The sequence below is a fragment of the Triturus cristatus genome, chromosome 4_1 (genome assembly GCF_964204655.1).
Source record: "Triturus cristatus chromosome 4_1, aTriCri1.1, whole genome shotgun sequence".
Lineage (NCBI taxonomy): Eukaryota > Metazoa > Chordata > Amphibia > Caudata > Salamandridae > Triturus > Triturus cristatus.
Window position 1 is genome coordinate 53,504,028 of NC_140585.1, and position 21,334 is coordinate 53,525,361.

A 21,334-nucleotide genomic window follows, 5' to 3' on the forward strand; every position below is an offset into this window, starting at 1 on the left:
GTCAGCTCCACCTTGCCAACACAGACCAGATACAAAGCCCGCTCTGGTGGCCCAAAGACAACAACCAGGGGTCGTGCCCTGCCATTACTTCTAAGCAGCAGCAACCAACTCCCTAAGAATCAAAAGACCTGTGCTCTTGGGACCCAAAGCCAGCTTGTAATAGTGCATTTCTCCTTCAGAGCAGCCTCAGCACACACATGGTGCACAGCCTGCCCAGGGGGCCCAAAGCTAAAATACAGGGAGGGGCGACACATTATCATCACACTCCTTAAACACAGCTTTAGGGGCCATGGGAACATGTTCAACCCTATCCAAGGCCCGGGACCAACTGATCCGGCGCTGCGGCACTCCGTGAATAATCAGAAGAAACAAGAAACATTACATTTTTCTGCGATTTTGTTTTCAGATTACTTTCATGGTAACCAACAGTGTTAAAAGTCCGCAAAAACAGTAAAATCATAATAATGTGTCTAGTATGGAACGGCAAGGCTTTGTAACACACAACACTGTAACACATCTTCAGCTGCCTCCCAGACCCGAATGTAGGCATGGCAGAACCAAGGTCTGGAGAAAAATAGCCACTTAAAAGAAGTTTGGATACGAAGTAAGTTATGTGTGCATTTACGCATGTGTGTTTCAGTATGTCCACGGCTCAATCATTGGAGAGTAGTAGCTAGCTACTACTGGTATCGATCTACTCACAGACATCCGGGAATAAAGCCCTTCATCAGATCCCTTACGCATTTCAAAAGGTTCAGAACCTTAGTAGTACACAGACCTGGATGCGCCTAGACAACTGCTGACTGACTGGAGCAATCACACTGGCAACCTGTGATCACAACTGGAGCTCTCGCAACCTAGGCCCTGGTGCCCTGGGATCAGAGAATACCAGGTTCTTCTCTTGTATCTTGTATCTCAATCTTTTGTGTTCCTTTCCTCTCACAAGCCAAAGCACTTAAGGTAAATAGCTCACACACCATTCAACTCTCTCTAGAACTTTAGGCTCTACAGATGAATGCATTATTTAGGAAGAGAGAGTAGAAAGGCTTGCCTGTGCATGCAGGTAAATGTATCAATGAGAGAATGGAATCAGAGAGGTCAGTTTATCCCTGCTGTTTCCTGAGCAGAATTACAAGAACACATCAACATAAGGGCAGGGTTCAGACTGACATTTACCCAGAGACAGGTGCGATAGCCCACATGTCTAACTGGCGCTAACAGCACAGCCACCACTTGCTCAGATGAAGACTTATTCCACACTCAGTGCTTATAGTACAAGTATCACTCATATGTCACAGATAGCAAAAGTACTACTTACGTGCCACAGTGACCACAGCTATCATCACATGTCAAAGGCAGCTGATTAGTATCATTCATCTGATCAATCCCTTGCTCTTCTCCGCAGACAGCTATGTCAGCCCTCTTGGACTCAAAGTGAAGTTTGGCTGGTGGGGCATCTGACTTCCCCATTGTAGATGCCAATGCATATGTGGCGGCGTGACAGTGGTGTCCCCAGTCGAGGCCTTCACATCTGGCTGTCCTGACTGAATGCATCACGAGTGCAGATCATACACATAGGAGGGGGGAGAGGGGGTAGCCCCCAACTAGTCCGCAGAATGTTAGGCAGCATGCTGGGTGGCTGGACGCAGATTCAGGAGGCTGAGTTCCACAGTTAAGCGCCCCATTGAGCGTAATTGTGAGTGAATGCAGGGCTCGCCGTGAAGTGCATTCTGGAACTATCTGAGGTGATTTAACACCGTCCTCTGCCAGGCAAAGCCTGGATCTTACAAGGTAAGCTGTGCTTGCTGTGCCTTCTGGAAAGTCTCCGCCTCATGTAGGCGACGCAGGAAAAGCCAGAGGGTGTCGCAACGATGAATGTCTCATGGGCATTTGATGTCCCATAAGGTGTCTGTGCGGGCCAGCTATCCCTACAGTTGCTACCTCAATAGGGCCCTGTGATGTTCAAGAACCTCAGGGCTGTCTCCCGATGGTTATGTGTAGGGAGTTCCCTCTCTGTTACCGGGCAGCACAAGCGATGAAGTAGAGCCGATGGGACCCCGTCCAATTGGAGAGGGGGGGTGCAGTCCTGCCAAGAATCACGCATCATGGGTTAGACTAACGCATTTCAGTGTGGTACTCCGCATTACCGCACTGAAATGCTTTGTCACGCATATCTGTGTTGTGGTTTAGCGGTCACTGATAGCGCCTAGGCAACTGGTAGCGTGCCGTGGCATGCTCCGATCACGCTGTGTTCCCGCAGGCTTCGGCTCTCGCGCTGTAAGCTAAGGCAGTGCTGTCAGGGGCACACTATAATGCGCTGCTGGTAGTCCGGGAAAAGTACTTTTCGTTTCTGCTAGCCGAGCCTGAACTTGCTGCTTTCGATCGCAGGAGGGGGCGTAATTTAAACTGAAAAGACAGAAGAAAAACTGTAATCAATCTAACAATCTTTCTTCTGCTTTGAGACTCGCACCTAAAGGTCGAAGGCAATTGCCACCCACCTTCAATACTCATTGCCTAAGTCTAGTTGCATCACGTACTCTATGTAGGCACAATGGCAGTCGCCTGTCAGGTTACCATTGTGACAAATAAGCCTCCCTACAATACTTGTTGACCCCAGTAGCATGTTGCGCTATGGAAGAGAAGAAGCTGCTTCCTATAAACATGTCACGTCAGGCCATGCTTTTTCAAGATTGAGTCATAGCTGCCAAGGTTTCAGATTGCTTATGTGTGACACTTTCAAAATGTCAGTGTGATTATGAGTGACATTGAGTGACTATGAGCGACACCGTCGCACGAGCAAAACCAAGCAATGAAAACGGGGAAAACAAATAAATATCATCCTCCTTCTTTCTCCGTGCGCATGTTTCCCTCTCTTGCTCTGAGTTAAAGTTATGATGAAGAAAAATAAGTGCTGACCTGGCCCCCAAAAATAAGTGTTGGTGTTCCCCCTCCAGCATTGGCTTTGGGTATCTGAGGAATATAATGCTGACATAGTGTATTGAAACTTATTGCTAAGTTCTATTGTTTCATACTCTAATTCTTAAGTACTGTGTCGGCTGACATAAACCTAAGGGAAGAAGGAAAGTAATTACAAAGTAATTACAACTGAAAAACGTGTCACCCATCCGAGGGGAGGTGTAGCATCACTTGTTTAGCTCCTGAGTTAAAAGAGAGGATTAACCAAGAAGGTCAGAGATTCATTACCACCACATTTGACACCTACATCAATCTCTCTCTCTCTCTCTCTCTCTCTCTCTCTCTCTCTCTCTCGCTCTCGCTCTCGCTCTCGCTCTCGCTCTCGCTCTCGCTCTCGCTCTCGCTCTCGCTCTCGCTCTCGCTCTCGCTCTCGCTCTCGCTCTCGCTCTCGCTCTCGCTCTCGCTCGCTCGCGCTCTCTCTCGCTCGCTCGCGCTCTCTCTCGCGCTCTCTCTCTCGCGCTCTCTCTCTCGCGCTCTCTCTCTCGCGCTCTCTCTCTCGCGCTCTCTCTCTCGCGCTCTCTCTCGCTCTCATATGTGTTTGAACTGTCCCATGATGGTGCCACGAGTGGCCAAAATAGCATTTTGTTGACCTCTAGTTCAAAACGGAAAAGCTGCACAATACAGAGTTAGAAACTTTCAAAAACAATACGTTGGTTAACAACATCAGCCTTTTTTTTCATCTGTGTTCGAGTTATTCATTTCTTTACTGCTTCTTCTGTATACCTTTCATCCCTAATTCTTTCTCCCTTTTTGCTTCAATCTTTCTTTCCTAACTCCACTTCGCCCTTCCGTCCCTTATGCCCTTCTTTCACATCCTTCCTTTCTTCCTCGTTTTCATTATTTACAGTACACGGTTTTCACAATGATATGTAATTGTTCATTAGTTTCACACCTTATTGCACCTATTGAAAAACAGACCTGTGCGGCCAGTCCTGTGGTTTTTGAATAGCACACTGTTTTATATGAATTACGTGGCAAATACTTTAAGTGCTCTGCTCATGCACAGACTCTGAGAGCCAGAGCCGCTGCCGGCTCGGCTCTGGTTAAGCTCTCCCTCTTATTTTGTTGCCGCACTCACCCCAAGCTCCACTTGCACCAAGGAGCGGTCAGAGTTTCCGAGACTCTCTCTCTCCACGCCTACGGTAGTGGGGAAACTGATTCATCTAAAATCTAGCTGAATTGACAAAATGAAATAAATGCAGCAGCTCACCTCACCTCATGCACTACGTGAAGATAACCATCAGCACACTGGCAAAGGGGCATAAAGCAGGAGGGACGCAGCCCACGGCACCGCTGCCTGCTCGAAGGCCAGAGTTCCAGAGAGGGTCATCGCGCAGTGTCTGTCACCTAGTTTGGAGTGACGTGCATGGCACAGGAAAAATCAGAGACCTGCCGCCCCGTGACCCAATAAACTCTGTTGTGATAAGTTGAAAAGGTGTCGGATCCACATGAGCAGCTGATCTCCACGACCAGCCTATGCAAGTGAGACCCCGTTTTTCTATGCTAGCTTTTTGAGTCACTCATGCCACGAAGATAGACAGGCCTGCTCACTCCGTGACTGCTGATCGGGGCTAGCCGGCACTCGCGGTCTCCCCTCTGTTGATGCCTGTGTCTCAGGAGTCGCTCAGGTACAGGGGCCGGGTCGGATACAAAGTGCTGCGGGTGCTGCTATATTGAGCAGCGAGGCCAGGTCCACATATTGGCGCGAACAGCTCGAGCGCAAGGAGCCTCACTTTCGGAGCGTCATGCCGTCACAGGCCTATCCTAGGTGGATGGTGGCGTGCGTGTGCTGCGCCCTGCAGGTAGCAGTTGCAAGCAGCAGGTGGCGGTGCGCTGCCCGCTTGCACTTCAAACAGGGCCACGCGCGCGGCACCGGTGGCCCATTGCGGCGGCCTTTATAATTTATTTGGGGACACTGACACTACTGTAAAAGTAGTGTCAGTGTCCCCAAATGAATTATAAAGGCCGCCGCAACGGCCCACCAGCGCCGCGCGGCCGCCGCCCCAAAGATAGTGCCGCCTGGGGCGGACCGCCCCCACCGCCCCCCCCCAGCTACGCCTGTGTCAGCATGTTATTGACAGCGGCATAAGGTTTCAGATATAAGTTAAACTATAGCTATTATGGTATTAATCAGGGATCGAGGGTGGAGGAAATAAATTATGTGCTGATCCTGCAACAAACTTCCAGTCTTATGATTAGGGTTGCCAGCTCATTATTTTGAAGTCCCAGACGATACAAAAATAAAGTCATCTAAAGCCGTATTTTCAGCACTTATCTGTGCGTACTTCAAACAGCAAATATAAATAGAAAGCACTTTGTTCTAGGGGTGCCTGAATGATCCATGACTGATAATAAAAGGGAACAAAGAAAAGTTACATTACAAATGAATACATACCTTTTTATTTATAACCCTATTAAGTGTCAAAAAAGGGTCTTTGCGTTCTTTTTAGACACATGGCTGGCATTTTTCTTTTGGCAACCCTACTTTATTTCCTGTTCATGAGTTGCATTCCCACACTGCGGCAGTAAATATAAATGTGAGGAATAGGCAGAGTGGGGGTCCAGGGCGTACTGAAACCAGAAAAAGTACTGCGCCTCAGTAACCAGTTTACAAAGGTATGTAAATATGGAAATGGTCTGTAAAGACCTGTGAAAAACTCGGACGTGCTGGAGATAAGACTCCAGACACTGTCCAGCCGAGCCCACAGCAGCTCGTGCTGCAGCAGCCCGGGCTGAGAGACACACAAGGGGGGGGGGGGGGCTGAAGCCCTTTTAGCCCTGTTGGCGTTGCGTTCCTGGAGTAAACCAATAGTTAAATCGACCCCGGACAATTCATGCCCATGGGTGACAAGAGCTGGAACAAGAAGAGAAAAGAAACATGGCGAGGGTGGCATATAATACAACAAAGGAAGCTATGGCGTAATCACACTGCACTTAACTCCAAACGTGGTTTGTGAATATTATGGAGCGCACCCCTTGGGGGTCCAACTGTTACTAAACCCACAGTTTAAGCAGAAATGCATCATATAAGAGGAGGCTCTCAATACTCTGTTCAAATTTCAAGCATAATTCCAATTTACTATAGGACAAGCATTACTTCTATAACCAGTACTCACAAAAGTCTCTTGTATTTAGTCCATCAGCGTTGAGCAGTACAAGTCCCGAGGGTTCCTTGTTTGTTATTCACATGCAGGTTGCAACAAAGAACTGAAATGTGCATTAGAATTTCCAGGACAGGTAGTGAAGAAGACTTCTTTGTTAAAAGTGCAGTTTAATTGACACAGCCAAAGCGTTGGCATGATCACCCCAAACCTTTGGACTCATTCTGCAGTTTTTTTTACTCTGAAGGTGCACTGAGTCCTGCCAATCAGACCTCAGTGCCATCCCTGAACCTTAAAATATGTATGTTTAATTGCTTCACCCGCAATTGGCATGCGTTAACGTTCTCATATGTGTCTAGTAGATTGTACCAGGGATACCTAGTGCCTGTAACTTAAGTGCTCCCTGTGGACTACTGCACTTATTGTGCCACCACAAGTGAAACCATACAAAACATGACTCCCAGTCCACCATTGCTGGCTGGCAGAGCATTTTTAAACTACCAACTCTAGTTTGCCATTAAAACAAATGGCATACCCCAAAACCTTTCTTTTTCTAAAGATAGGATGCATTATATTGAAAAGAAGGACATCCGTTTTATTGACTTTACAGTAAAAACCCCACATTATTGTTTTTTCTGTGGAAAGGCTAGTAGCCCCATTCGTGAATATAGAGTTACACTCTAACAACTCAGCACTGCGACCTTCCAAATGGGATTACTAAATATGGAACTTCAAGGTATCAAAAAATCATTGCATGAAACTGACTTGTTGCTCAAGTAGAAGTAACTCTTTCACAAAAGTTGCCACTTTCTTTTTCCCAAAGTTTTCCAGTATCCGTTTATGGTTGTACACACAGCTCGAGCTAAATTCTTTATGCTCATAAATTGTATTTTGGACTCATTACTAAGAAGTTGATATATATCTTTTTGAAAATATAGGTCTAGGACCATTGTTTTTTGTATCATACTGAACCCAGGTCCACGACCAGGATTGGGTAACCCCATTTTTGTAATGGCTATGGTTGTACACAAGCTGCGTCTCTGAGACAGCCTTCTGCCCTCCTGGGAGATATGAGAATGACTCTGAGGAAGAGAAACCAGGATCTGCCGAGGGAAGATGTGTGACGTCAGCTGGCAGGATGGCCAGAGTAGGTGTGTGCCCATTAGGCGACCTTCAAAGGGGAAGCCGCCTTTGTAGGGCAAATGGTCGTCATACATGAAAGGGGCTGCCCTCTTGTTCTAGCACAAACGGACAATGTGGAAAGTGTGAGGAAAATATCTCCAGATGACTCGACCACAAATTGAGCCAAATTCGATTATGTTACTATGAATTTATCATCTCCAATTATTCAACCACATAATTGATACAACCCATGTCTCTCTCTGTTCAATCGCTTGTGTGAACTTGTTAATGATTTCTTTTTATTATCAAACAAATAGCAATGTAAACCTTATAAAATGGAAAAAACACCATAAATTATGAAAAGAATTACATGAATACACGACAAAGCAACATCTAATCCTTTGGTTATTTGTGCATTCTTACATATACAATCCTTGTCTTTCCAAACATTTTTTTTTTTTTTAGAGTAGGTGATACATCAAATATATTTTAAGTCACAATCCAAAAAAAGAGAGGGAAGGTAAAACCAATAGCAAAGTCCCTTAAATAGTTCAGACAGTTCCACATAAAATTTGCATCGTCGTTAATCTTACAGTAAATCCTCCTCTGATAGGTCGACACTTTTCAGCCATAACAATATGAGGTCTCCTTAGGACCGTGGTACTCGTAGTACAGCCCGCGGGCCGCCAGCGGCCCGGCAGGCCTTCATTGGCGGCCCACAGATCTTGCCTTGCAGTTTCCACGGCCGGCAGTAAACACAGAAGATGACCGCAGGAGCATACGGCCATCTTCTGTGTTTACTGCCGACCTCTGTGACGTCAGAGCACCTTCGGAAAGCTTACCAAAAGGCCCTTTAAAAGTCCACTATAAGCGCTTTCACAGCTGACTTTTAAAAGGGCCTTTTGGGAAGCTTCCTGTTCAGACAGAGACAGATAGAGGCAGAATCAGATAGAGGCAACATATAGAGGCAGAGAGACAGATACAGATAGAGACATAAACACACAGAGATAGAGACAGAGAGACACAGGGACAGACCGAGACAGAAAGAGACAGATAGAGGCATACACAGAGGCAGGGACAGACAGAGATAGAGACAGATAGAGGCAGATAGAGACAGGGAGAGACAGATAGAGTCAGAGACAGATAGAGAATGATAGAGTCAGAGACAGATGGAGACAGGGGCAGACAGAGACAGATAGAGGCAGGGAACGATAGAGACAGGGGGAGACAGATAGAGATAGAAACAGATAGAGGCAGAGACAGATAGAGACAGATAGAGACTGAGCTAGAGACAGAGACAGGGACAGATAGAGGTAGAGACAGATAGAGGCAGAGAGAGACAGACAGAGAGACAGACAGAGAGACAGACAGAGAGACAGACAGAGAGACAGACAGAGATAGAGATAGAGACAGAGATAGGGACAGAGATAGGGACAGATAGAGGCAGACAGAGACAGATAGCGGCAGAGACAGACAGATATAGAGACAGGGACAGATGGAGACAGGGGCAGACAGAGACAGATAGAAATAGAGACAGACAGAGATAGAGACAGAGGCAGATAGAGACCGGGAGAGACAGATAGACAGGCAGAGACAGCTGGAGACAGAGTCAGAGACAGATGGAGACTGGGGCAGACAGATAGAGGCAGAGACCGGCAGAGACAGACAGAGGCAGAGACAGATAGCGACTGAGATAGAGACAGATGGAGAAAGAGACAGACAGAGACAGGTACAGACAGAGGCAGAGACAGATAGAGACAGAGAGACAGACAGAGATAGAGACAGACAGAGATAGAGACAGACAGAGATAGAGACAGACAAAGATAGAGACAGGGACAGATAGAGGCAGAGACAGACAGATAGGGACAGACAGATAGGGACAGACAGGGACAGGCAAAGACAGATAGAGTCAGAGACAATGACAGGGACAGACAGATAGAAAGAGACAAACCGAAACAGACAGACAGAGGGAGACGGAGGGAGACAGACAGAGAGAGAGCGTGACAGAGGGAGAGGGTGACAGAGGGAGAGAGAGGAAGGGAGACAGGCAGAGGGAGGCGGAGGGAAACAAAGGGTGACAGAGGGAGGGATACTGAGGGAGACAGAGAGAGGGAGGGAGACAGAGAGAGGGAGGGGGGAGACAGAGGGAGACAGAGAGGGAGGGAGAGAGGGAGGGAGACAGCGAGATAAAGATTGAGAGAGAGGGAGACAGAGAGAGAGGCAGACAAAGGGAGGGAGATAGACAGAGGGAGGGAGACAGGGGCAGACAGAAGGAGGCAGACAGAGGGAGACGGATAGAGGGAGGAGGGGGACAGACAGAGGGAGACGAAGGGGAAGAGACGGAGGGAGACAGACAGAGGGAGACAGATGAAAGGAAACAGACAAAGGGGGACAGACAGTGGGAGACAGACACAGAGAGACAGGGAGACAGAGAGAGAGGGAGGGAGGAAGACAGATTGAGAGAGGGAGACAGACAGAGGGAGTGAGACAGAGGGAGACAGAGAGAGAAAGGGAGAGAGAGCGAGGGAGAGAGAGCTAGAGAGAGGGAGGGAGACAGAGAGGGAGAGAGAGAGAGAGAGAGAGAGAGAGAGATAAGTGTATGCCGGGACTGGTGGCTCAATGGACGAATGTATCCGCTGCGGGGGCCTGTGTTCAACCTCATGGTCACAGTTTTTTTTTTTTTTTGCTCTAGCCCCGTTCGACACTTCCTCAGCCGCCCCCCACCCCCGCCCCCACTAATGCGCTTCTCGGCCAAACACCACACTGTAAATGTGGCCCCCGAGAGATAGTTTGTGTGTACCCATGCCATAGGACCAATGTAAGACAAGAAATCAAATTCCCGTTCGCTCATACAGCCTCTATAAGCAGTAAGGCGGCCAGACTGCATTGCTGAATCAATCAGACCATATATCATAAAAGTATAGCTTTGTTGCGCGGTTACAACTTAAAACAAGGTCATCTGCACATCAGCCTCTGGTCCATCCTCGAGCTGAGTTTAAAAGCCCCATTCTGGTGCAAGCCTGGAACTAATCAAGAGCGCAGGCTTTCTGCCGTGTATGCGAAATATGGGTGATTTGCCTAATACGGATCGATTGGAGCCAAAGCAAAATCCTCGCCATCACCCTATTGGTTGTTTTGTTTTAGCAGTCATGCTGGCATCTGTGGCAGAATGGGTGAAGCCATTGTGAAACCGTGTTTTGAAGGAAAGTGTGCCACCAAGTAGACACATCTCTGAGCTCGGCTGTATTAGTGCGCCCAGCACACAGAGGACTGTTCTGCCATGTTGAGAGTGGGCGTCATTAGGCAGGAGGGGACTTTGTAGCCCATTGGCTAGGTAGTCACCACATCCCCCTAAGCTAGTAGTGGGTATAGAAGTGGCACACCTGGCGCACAGACCTCAGATAACCCCTGTACTGGAGAGGACTGAAGGCTACCCTGCTGTTCTCTGGACCCAGTAAAAGAGGCGGCACCAAAGACTGGACTGTGCCAGCAGCACCTTGGACTTCTGAAGAAAGGGCTGTGCCTGTGGTGGCTCCTCGTGTAGAAGTTTTCTACAAGGCCCAGGCAGAGAAGCTGACTCCAAGAGTCAGATGGCTGACTCCCTCTTACAGCCACAGGGCAATAAACACTGAGAAGCCTGCACCCTTGAGAGCCGAGCGTCATAAAGCCTGAACACCACTGGACGCCAAGGTGCAGCCTGGGGGACTGAGTACTGACTCTTAAAAGTTGCACCTGAGTCTGCTGGTCCAGGAAGAGATGTCAGAGTGCAGTTTGGTCGCTCAGCACGGAAGGTACTGCAGGTTAAAGGGAACTGCTGGTTTTCCTGTTACAGTGGACCAGTGGCAACTGATATTGTGCTGTTCGCCAACTGGATATCGAGGGACATCGATCCCTGAGGCCAAAGTCCCTCCCCCGTGCTCATAGACCAAAGGGCCACCATAGAAAGACCAATGACGCTGGCTCAGCAACCTCAGCATCCTTGAGCATTTTCAGAATTCTGCACCTCTTGCATCAGGATCACTCTATTGAGTCCTGTGGCAGTTCACCCATAGGACCTTCAGCATCCTGCATCTCTTGCATCAGGACCACTCCATTGATTCCAACAGAAGTTTGCCGTAGGACCTTTAGCATCCTGCTTCTCTTGCATCAGGACCGCTCCATTGATTGCTAAGGCAGTTTGCCCATAGGACCTGTAACTGAAGACTGCTTAAACAAAGAGGTAAATCTGACAGGTCCCTGTGACTGACTCCCTATTGGAGTCTTAATGCTTTACACTTGTCCCATTCATGAAGCTGACTGCTCTAAGCTGCAGCTACCCAGGACTGAGCTAAGGTTTTACAAACAAACCTGAGTGGACCTGATACGGAATCGTGCCTTCATACTATGGTGAGGATGCACAACCACACTATGTAATAAACCACTTTACTGGCAGAATTTCATCCCACTCTGAGACTTCATCAGGGATCATTCATCACTTGTGTAAGATGAAGGCCTTCAGTCCGATACAGGTAAATCACATGGTACATCTCCTCCCATTTGTCCAGTAGTGTTTCTAGTGATACAATTATCAGGCCCCTGCTATTTCAGAAGTTTTTATCTCCCATATAGTATTCGCAAGCAGTGTGGACCAAAGTAGATGCTGGGATCTGTTCACTTCCATCATGAAAGCCTGTGCATCCCGCTAACTTAGGTAATGGCTTTATGACTAAAGGTCATAGCAGTGGCGAGATAATACAGTGCCTTTAATAAAGTTGAGACTTTCCAACACTGAAAAGACACTGCACACACGTACACCAAAGGCCTGATTTATATTTCTGCGGGTGGTTTATTCCATCACAAATGTGACAGGTATCCCGTCAGCCCTGTTAAAAGCGCATTATAGCCAGTGGCAGTTGTAATAAGGCCAATGGGTTTGAGGCAAGAACATGTCCGACAAACTGTAAATCAGGCGCTAAGTCTGCATCTCCCATATAGTATTCGCAAGCAGTGTGGACCAAAGTAGATGCTGGGATCTGTTCACTTCCATCATGAAAGCCTGTGCATCCCGCTAACTTAGGTAATGGCTTTATGACTAAAGGTCATAGCAGTGGTGAGATAATACAGTGCCTTTAATAAAGTTGAGACTTTCCAACACTGAAAAGACACTGCACACACGTACACCAAAGGCCTGATTTATATTTCTGCGGGTGGTTTATTCCATCACAAATGTGACAGGTATCCCATCAGCCCTGTTAAAAGCGCATTATAGCCAGTGGCAGTTGTAATAAGGCCAATGGGTTTGAGGCAAGAACATGTCCGACAAACTGTAAATCAGGCGCTAAGTCTGCAACAAGTGTTGTAGAAGGAGCGAGAACCAGCAGTCTAGGAAGAGGACCGAGAGCAGATATAGTCCCAGAGACTTCAAAAAGGGAGCCTAGTTTGAGAGAGTGGATTGATATTAAATGAACCTTTCGATCTCTTCTTGGAATGTCCGGAGTGTTCCGTCAGATGCTTTTGTCTTCATATTATCTGATACTTGAACCCTCACCTGGATCTACCCGTCGAGGCAGGCAGCCTCCGGTTGTTGTGTTTCCTGAGGTTCTGCTTGCCTCAACTAAAGAGTCAAAGGGGTAACCCCTTTGCAGCAAGCGCCCTTGTGAAGCAGCTGGAATATGATACAGTGTACACAGATATCCTGCCTACTACAGATGGAAGCAGACCCCAAGAGTAACACGAACCTACCTGTTCGCCTCCTCTGTTTATACCTCATAAGCACCTATCTGTGCACCTCCTATGTTTATACCTCATAAGCACCTACCTGTGCACCTCCTCTGTACCTCATACGCACCTACCTGTACACCTCCTCTCTACCTCACAAACACCTACCTGTGTATCTCCTCTATTTGTACTTCATAAACACCTACTTGAGTGCCTCCTCTGTTTATACCTTACTACTACCTTTGCACCTCCTCTGTTTATAACTCATAAGCACCTGCCTGTGCACCTTCTCTGTACCTCAGACACACCTACCTGTACACTTCGTCTTTACCGCCTAGGCACCTCCTCCATTTGTACCTCACTAGCATCTACCTGTACACCTCCTCTGCATCTCATAAGCACCTACCTGTGCACCTCCCCTGTTTGTACCTCATAGGCACCTACCAGTGCTCCTCCTCTGTACCTCATACGCACCTACCTACACACCTCCTCTGAACCTCATAAGCACTTACCTGTGCATCTCCTCTGTTTAAAGCTCATAGGCACCTGTCTGTGCGCCACCTCTTTTTGTTCCTCCGAGGCGAGCTTCTGAAATGAAACTTGTAATCCCTGCACTGACAACCATGGCCCCTTGACTATCCGGCCATTACCCTGTAGAGTGAGTGCTCAGACCTAGGGGAGCTGAAAGACAGGAAATGAGGTAAAATTGAATATAAGAATTACAGAAAGGTAGAAATGTTGCATCACCTGTGGATAACTGACACCTCCTCCCGCTCTGGCAAATGCCTATTCAGTCACAAAGTAGCATCCTGGGCCCCATGGATTCTCTATAAGAATTAAATGACTGATATCTTTGAATATTAAATGATATGAATCAATGTTTGTTTACCTTATCTGCGCTTACAATGTACAGGATGGGCGTTACAATGAACTCCTTGTTCTGTTTTACAAAAAGCCCCGGAAAGAGCTGCATCCTATAGAACGCTATCTACTTTAGGACAAACTAAAGACTTGCTTTTTTAAGTTGCATTTCAGGGCCAGAACCAGGCCCTGTACGCTGTACTAGTTGTAGGGAGATGGACAGATGTTATGGCGATAGGAAACCCACCTTAAACTCACAATAATGCTCCAATCTTCCAGGTTAGCAGAAACCAGAAATACTTGAACCAGAGGAGCTGTTGAAAGTGTCAAAGGTGACTTAATGAACAGCAAGGTAAGGACAGACGTTGGCATTTAAGCTGATCCTGTGTGAACAGGAAAGTATTGAGAAGAAGTGTGTGAGTAGAGTTACTTTTGTTATATACTTCCTGAAGAGTTACCTTTGTTATATACTTCCTGAAGAGGTACGTTTGTTATATACGTCCTGAAGAGTTACCTTTGTTATATACTTCTGGACGAGTAACCTTTGTTATATACGTCCTGAAGAGTTACTGAAACAACAGCAGCTCAGTCTGATCCCTTTCTTTTTCCGCAATCCGTTGTTGTTTAAATGAAATCTTGTCATTGTGCATCTACTTTAAGCTGTGCCACTAGCATGTGGGTGCTCTGTGAGCACCTGTTCTTTACTAAGTTACTCTGTTAACACTGGTAAGTCACCTCCTTTTCAGAAGTTAATAAGATGTGGCATAATCAACAGAACTTTTAATTAAATATCAGTTTATGATGTAATATTCTTTGCTATGTTTCAAAGATGGTAAAGAAGAGATGTCTTTTACAGTCAGTTAAACATTGTGAATTCACATTCCATTATGTTTTGTTAGTAATTTTATATATCTCTTTACATCCAACAGAAAAATTTGCTAAAGAGTCACCAACCATGAGCTCTGGTATTCAGGAAAGCATCGTTGCAGTCAGCCACAGTGGAACCTGCAGATGAACTGACAGATCCTGGAAGAAGCAATCAAGGGCCGTTCAGTGGATTTAAGAGTCTGAGCTGTGCATCACCACGCAACCGGATAAAGAATGATCTCTAGTAAATTAACGCAACAACAGTAATAAACCACCTCCTTTATAAACAGGCCTCCAAGCTTTGATCATGGGATTGGTGTGATGTGGTGACAGTAGTGTAATTGTTTTCTTCAGTGATAACAGACCATCAATCAGTGCTAGAGGTGTATTCTAAACTCTTTCTGGCTAAACCACAAGAGGAAGAGAAAAACACAACAGAGTGGAGCCAAACAAATGAAGGGTAAAGAAAAAAGGAGTTCTGCTAGCTACAATAAAACAGACTGTCCAAATTTGCACTGGCCAGAAGGAAAATGAATCATTACCCGCAAGTGTGAAAAGCCATAATCCACTCTAAAGACACAATCGTCTACAAAGAAACCTTATACATATTATGAGTGTAGCAAGTGATTAATGGCTATTGCACGCTATTGTTAAATCTGAAATCAAATGAGTAAAATACCGCACACATACAGGACATATTAGGAATAACACAAGTGCTTTATCAGCCATGTTGGCCCATCAGGACACACAGTATTGGGATGTGGACAAATATATACCTGACCCACAGGCACTAATCAAGAAAGAAAAATCATACACATTTAGTGAGAGCTTTAGTTTCTCATCTCTATTAAAGCGCCATCAACAAACACACACAGGAGAAAAGACATTCAGGTGCAGTGAATGTGGGAAGACCTTTAGTCAATCAGCACGCCTAAAAGAGCATCAGCTAACACACACAGGAGAAAAACCATATGATTGCAGTGCATGTGAAAGTAGTTTTAGACGCTACTCAACATTAAGGAATCATCAGCGAACACACACCGGAGAACAATCATTCAAGTCCAGTGAATGTGCGAAGTGCTTTAGACAGTTATCACATCTACAAAGACATCAGCGAACACACACAGTAGGAAAACCATACCATTGCAATGAATGTGGAAGTCATTTTAATGATTCCTCAAATCTGAGGATTCATCAGCGAACACACACAGGAGAAAAACCATTTAAGTGCAGTGAATGTGTGAAGAGCTTCAGTCGCAAACCTACAAAGACCTCAGTAAACACATAATGGGGAAAAAACATATTATTGCAGTGAATGTGGCAGTGTGGTTTTATTGAATCTTCAGCATTAAAAATTCATCAGCGAACACACACAGGGGAGAAGCCATTCAGTGCAGTGAATGTATGAAGGATTTTTTATTTAATCAGCACACTTAAAGAGCATCAGCAAACACACACAGGGGAAAAACCACTTAGGTACAGTGGATGTGTGAAGAACTTTAGTCACTTATCAACGTTAAAATGTCATCAACGAAGATACACAGGGGAAAACTACCATTGCAGTGATTGTGGCAGTGGTTTTAGTTACTCTTCAGCATTAAGTAAACATCAGCAAACACACACAGAACAAAATCCATTCAGTAGCAGTGAATGTGTGAAGAGCTTTAGTCAATCAACCAAACGACCAAGACATCAGTGAACACACATAGGGGACAAAGTCATTCATTGGCACTTAATGTGTGAAAAGCTTTAGTCACATATCAGGCCTACAAAGACAACAACAATCACACACAGGAAAAAAAAATTCAGGTGCAGTGAATATTTGAAGAGCTTTAGGTAATTATCAAAACTACAAAGACATCAGTGAACTCACACAGGTGAAAAGCCATTCACGTGCAGTGAATGTTTGAAGAGCTTTAGTCAATTATCAGACCTACAAAGACATCAACGAACACACACTTGGGGCAAAACGATACCATTGCGATGACTGTGGAAATAAATTTAGTGAATATTCAGAGGCTTGGGAAGGGGGGTACACAGTCCCCCCTCCTTATAAAAAGGAAAATGCATTGGGAGTTGGGGTCCCACAGAGGTGTGCTTCCCCTTCCCTAAATATATGATTACGGCCCTGGCGGTATGGGTCCCCGGGGACTGTAAAGGGGAGTGGAGCTGCAGGAAACCAAAACTAAAAAGAACAAACAATAAATGCGAGGCAGGAGTCGCACCTTTATTTTTCACTGCTGTTTGAAGAAGCACGCCATAATGCCCTAAAAGGGCTTTATAAGCATATCCTTTATAGCTTGGTGGTGCGCCTAGAAGGCTCAAGCATTTTTTTGTCTCGTGGTTGGGAGCTTCATGGAAAGCAGTATCATTGCAGCAACAATTTTTAAAAATCTGTAAGTCCCCGGGCTCTTTGAATCCATGACCCCATATTTCACAAAAACACTCCTAGCTGGAGCTCTATAGTCTTCAACTGGAGTTCAAGGCCCTGTTGTGTTTTCTGATTCCATTTTGTGAGCTGAAAAAAAGTTAAAAGAAAGACTCAGAGACATGTTGGTGTCATTTTTAAAAAAAAAAATATATATATATATAATATATATATATATATATCTTTTAACAATTTGCAGATCACAAACTGATTTGATAATAAAAAGTACGGTGACCAAAACACTCACAGAAATGATTTTCTTTTAATTTAACTTTATTAAAACTTTTTGTAATAATCACTATTATTAAACATGTAAATTATTGAAATGTACTTTTGATAAAAAACAGTGATTTTCGGAGAAAGATGATTCATAGATATTATGCTATATATACTTTATATATTGATATCCTCAACCTTTGATGAAGCTAAAAGGCCCACTTATATTTTGATGCTGTGACTCCTTGACAAAATCATTATCCTGCCTGAGTGTGGCCAGGACCTGCAAAACCAACTGCACCCTGCGCATGCCAAAAGGCGGTGTGTGGTGTGGGGTGCTTGTTAGTGAGGGGTTGGAGGCTGTACCTGGCCACAAAACCTTTAATGTAATGACCATGCACGGCTGGGGTTGGCGCACGGCTGGGGTTGGCTCACCTCTGGGTGTTGGAGGCAGGGAAACGTAACGTTTTAAACCCAAAAACCACTAGAATTCACCAATTATAATTATCTCTCACATCTATAACTCATGCCCTAAAATAAGTATAGCTCACACCCTCACCATGCACAGCCAATTACCCCACATATTAAATCACTTATTACATGTTGTGTAAGATCATTGATAACATCACTGCAACAGTTGAAATGACATCATTGATAACAGAACTGTGCATGGCGTGAGTCGCTCATATATTATTAAACCATCATACATTAACTCAATGTTATTTACAGACAGCACACTTTCCATTCCAATGGCCACTAAATTTGCAGACATACAGCTTAACTGATAAAGGTATATAGCACGGAAATTATCATTTAAAATCGGGGTTCAGTGAATATCCTTTGTGCATCAGCCAGTACAACTGTCATGATTGGTGTTGATTCTTTTAAAATCTTTGTTTCCATCACACTTAATGATTACAAAAAAATGGGTTTCATTTTCGCTTTCGTAACGGATTCTGAAACATATCAGCAGTTAAGAAAGGTGCAGGTATTTAAATGTTGTTGTGTGTTACAAAAAATGACATCCTACAGCCTTTACTTTCACACTGCATGTACACCAGCCAGATTGCCACATAGTTCACTTTAAAACCTCCAATCGCTTTGGGGTCAGAGTAAAAAAAGTAAACACCAATCTCCGTGTTAACACAATAAGCAAGAATTTGTCAGAAGACATATCCTAACATGTGACCTCTACATTTAAAGCACAACAAATGAGACAAGATAAATGCAAAATTTAAAGGCACCATTATTTATTACTCTTTCAGGACCCACCAGAAATTGGCCAGCGGCCCACCAGTTGGTCGCAACTCACAGTTTGGGAACCGCTGTTCTATAATATTGATGTATCAATTTAATGGAATATACATTACATCTCAAATAAATGGTAATTGAGTCATTCACTCACATTCTGTCAACTCTTCAGTCATTTTCTTATTTATGGACAGAGGGCTTGAAATGTATGACTAGGCTCTTCTTCATCAGGGAGGTGTGAGGGGCCCGATGTAACACTGTTGGTCCGTCAAAGCTTAAAAGTGGAGTGCACAGAGACTCACAGCAGGAGGATTTCAGTCTCAAGCGTGTTTATCAATATTTACTCATCCTCACTGATCGAAGTAAGTGACTGCACCAGCTTCCCCCTCCCTTGTCCAGATGGGCCTCTAGCTGGGTGAGTTCAGCACACATTGGAAAATCAAGATTTCATGATGTAAAGCATAAATGCAAAAGAATCATGTAAGCTTTAAAACGTAGAGGGGGTGCAATACCATGTACTGTGTGACTCCTCATAATCAAGTGCTGCAAACATTTTTACGCTCACACTGGCCTTTTATGAAAGAGGCCAGTCACTCCTTGACTCTCTTATCTGTCACGGTCACCCGCATCCGAAGAAACAGAACTGGCGGGAGAGCTTTCTCCTACATTGCAGCAAAAACCTGGAACGTGCTCCCGTTGAACATCAGACGCTCCCCGACCCTGCACATGTTCAGGAAGGACCTCAAGACCTGGCTCTTCGACTGATCCGGAGCCGCCGTTTCCCACCCCCCCAGCGCCTTGAGACCCTCACGGGTGAGTAGCGCGCTTATAAACCCCTGATTGATTGACTGTCAAGCCCACCATAGGCAATGCCCTTTCCAGCAGCACCTGTATGAGACCGGTACGTGAACACTAGACACGCTCTCAGTCAAACACAACCTATTCTACAACCTCCCCAGCAGCAAGTGTAGGAGACTGCTGGTTGAGCGTGAGGCACTCTAATAAACCCAGTCTCTTTTACACGCTCCCCTGCAGCAGCTGTAGGAGACTGCTGGGTGAGCGTGAGGCACTCTCTAATAAACCCAGTCTCTTTTACATGCTCCCATGCAGCAGCTGTAGGAGACTGCTGGGTGAGCATGAGGCACTCTCTCATAAACCCAACCTCTTTTAAATGCTCCCCTGGAGTGCCTGTAGGAGACTGCGAGGTGAGCGCAAGGCACTCTAATAAACCCAACCTCTTTTACACGCTCCCCTGCAGCACCTGTATGAAGCGGCAGGGTGAGCATGCAACACTCTCTGATAAACCCAACCTCTTTTACACGCTGCCCTGCAGTAGGAAACTCACGCAGAGTGGCTTGTCCTAGAGATCCCATCTGTGGGTAAAACTTCACTAGTTTTTGTCCCAAAATGCTTGGTGTTCACAGGGGCCAAAAATACCTTGTTCTGGAAGGGCTTGGCCACAGAGTGATTATGTCTGACAGTGACTCGGCCCCCACAAAGTAATTTATTGATAATCTACAGATAACTAGTACACAAGCTGGTGTCAGACACTTCGAGGTGGAAGAGTAACTTTCCCTAGACCGCTACAGGAAACCCACCAAACCTCAAACAACTTGGTTTCTAATGGTTCTTTCCCAATCTGGCGTTTACGGGGATCAGTCACCATTTTTCCAATATGGAAGATACTTCTTCAGAAATATTTGGGTCGCTTATCTGAGAAGTGAAGGCTTACTCCAGGAGGCAATAGGTTTGGAGATTAACACAAGAATGCCTGGGGCGACAAGGTGAATCCATGTCACTGGGAGACACGTTTTCCAGATCTGGGTTTTGATTTAACTTCTCAGTGTACCCTGGAATTTGTAGTCTTGGTTCATTTTAATTGAGCTTATTGGACCAACACACCTGATAAAAATGATATGTAAAAGCAAAGTGGAGGCTGTGAAAGTGTCATCCCAGGGACATGGATCCATCTGGTCATCCTAAGAATGACTGAGTAACTTCAGGCATCATGCTTATGTCCTGGTGGAGATGTTACTTTTGAACAGATGATAAATATACACGTAGGTGGAGCAGATAGAAGCAGGAATACCACAAAAATAAAGTCCTAGCAAGCTGTGCAGTCAAGGTATGACCCACACCAAACAAGCATTTGCAATGCAATCGGTCTCGCATTTGGGACCTTATTTAAGTATTTATCCATCTAGCACATTATCCTGGGTGCTGCAACCAGCGGCTCAAATTAAGTAGAGGGAGGGGGGAGCAGCGACAACCTGTGAGGGAGAAAAAGACGACAGACAGGAATGATTCGGTCTTTCATCCTCCCAAGATTGATCACCAACACATCACCAGCTCCACAAGACTAATCTACTAATATTGAGGTTAGGGAAGACAAATAGGGCTAACTTGGTCTTTTATCCTTGCAAAGTCAATTTAAATTGTCAATTAATCAGTGCATGCATTATAATTACTGAACACGTAAGGGGTTACGGGCGGTAAGGTGTAAGAATAAAACCATTCATTTTAGAAGAAAGGAAGGAGAGTGGGTATAATTCATAAAACGCATGCGCACACAGCCCTGAGGACGCACTTAGGTGCTTGGATGGGTAAACAATTTGAAAAAAATTATAGTGGTTTGCCAAGCACTTCCAAAAGACAGGATTGCTCCTTGCCAATGACCGACGAATCGCATGAAAGATGAGTCGAAAGATAACTGTTTTTACTGAGCTAACTCTGGATGACAAGCACTTAACTGTGCAAACAGCGTTAAGGACTTACTACCCCTGAATACAAACGAAGAGAACGGATGCAGGGAGGA

The 21,334-nt window shown here is 45.4% G+C and overlaps 1 protein-coding gene across 1 annotated transcript in view; it reads left to right on the plus strand.

Annotated features, from left to right (window-relative positions):
- LOC146839457 (uncharacterized) overlaps positions 1 to 14,911 on the plus strand; it is a 70,924-nt gene extending 56,013 nt beyond the window's left edge. Inside the window, exons 3-4 of the transcript XR_014981086.1 lie at positions 14,037 to 14,109; positions 14,687 to 14,911. The gene's annotated coding sequence lies outside the window, so the exon portion shown is untranslated. The remainder of the gene's footprint in view (positions 1 to 14,036; positions 14,110 to 14,686) is intronic.
- The last annotated feature ends 6,423 nt before the right edge of the window (positions 14,912 to 21,334 follow it).